We start from the raw sequence: 1,550 nt of genomic DNA on the forward strand, positions 1-1,550 counted from the left end.
AGCTGGCACGGCCCCCGCCACCTGTGCGCGGTGCCGCCCGCTCCGCGCCCGCCTCCCCCGGGCCCAGCCCCGGGAGCCGGGTGTGCTCCCCGCCGTCAGCGTCAGGCAGGGCCCTCGCGGCCCTAAACCGCCCCGCCGACAGGTGGTGGCCGCCCGATGCCCAGGCGCTGCTGCTTTTCTGGAGTGACTGTTTCACAGCCTTGGTGCAGACCAGCAAGAGTCTTTTCGGTTGTTATTAATAGTTTTCCGAAAATTCCTACTTGAGTCCTCTCTTCTGAGACCGAAATCATCTGAAAGAACCTGACTCTTGCCAAATTGGGAATTGATGAGTTTGCTTGTTTGTTGTTTTTTTCTGTTCTGTCACTTGTGTGTGTGTGTGTGTTTTGTTTGTTTGTTTTCTGGGGGGAAACAAACCCTTTCTCCTTTCATATATAGATAGCTGGATAGAAAAATGCATAGGGACTGGACCTCGATCCTCACTCTCCATCCTATCAAAGGGACTGCTCTAGTCTCTTTCTTGCCTCTTTTGCAAAACTTGGGTCAACTTCTAACATTTTAAATTTTCTATTTAAACGTTAGAGCTTTCTTAAATTTATTTTAAGTATTTTTAACTAGTGGGGAGGCGCTTTTATTGTGGTGTGTTTGTCACTTTAGTGGCGTCTCAATTTTTTGTTTGTTTCTTGTTTGATGAGATTTGGGGAAAGACTGGTAGCAACTGAAATTATTTTACTTAAATATCTACCTACGTCTTTCCTAGTAAAACCTGCGTGATTCTTTTTCATTTAGGTCTCTGTTCTCTCACAACCTGTAACTAATTTCTGCTTCAGCCTCCAAATTTTGAGAAAATATCTGTGCAGGCAATTGCCAGGCGATTCTAGTCCATTTCTACTACATCGTAGATTAGGATTATTGAGGCCACACAGAAATTCTGAGCCCCAATCTGGCAGATGCAATCCTCCCAAACCAGCTCTGAAACAAAAATAGTATGCACAGGAGAAAGGCAAATATGTTGATTTAAAAAAAATTAGGCATACATTTGGATAAGGATCAGAAGATATATGTAAAAATGAAAATATCAAGATGATGTCATTACGGATGTGCTTTTTGTTGTTTGAAAATACAGATGGTATATTTTCAAGAAAAAAAGGGAATACATTAAGGCATGCCAATAGTTCTTTCACAAGGATACTCTGAAAAGAAATCTGATTATGAATTAGAGACACCACAGTTTTACTGACTACTTCCACGTTGCTAGATCCCCTGCCAGATACCTAATAGCAAAAAGGAAAGGTACAACGGTAGGGTCTTTCATAGAAATAACAGACATTTACATTTGCATCTGTGATATCACAAAGCTCTTTCTTATTCTTTCAAACTCCAGGACAAAGGCCAAACCTTTTCTCCATCCAACTCACTTCCTTACTTTCTCTTGCTCCTCACATCCAGTCCCAAACAGTCAGAAGTAGGCAATATCCAGAGAAAGGCAAGGAAGCCGCCAAGTGGTAGCTACTGCTCACAACTCTGCTTCACCATAATCCCGGATGCAAATA

Source organism: Tupaia chinensis, unplaced genomic scaffold (assembly GCF_000334495.1).
Source record: "Tupaia chinensis unplaced genomic scaffold, TupChi_1.0 Scaffold144909_1, whole genome shotgun sequence".
In the NCBI taxonomy this organism is placed as follows: domain Eukaryota; kingdom Metazoa; phylum Chordata; class Mammalia; order Scandentia; family Tupaiidae; genus Tupaia; species Tupaia belangeri.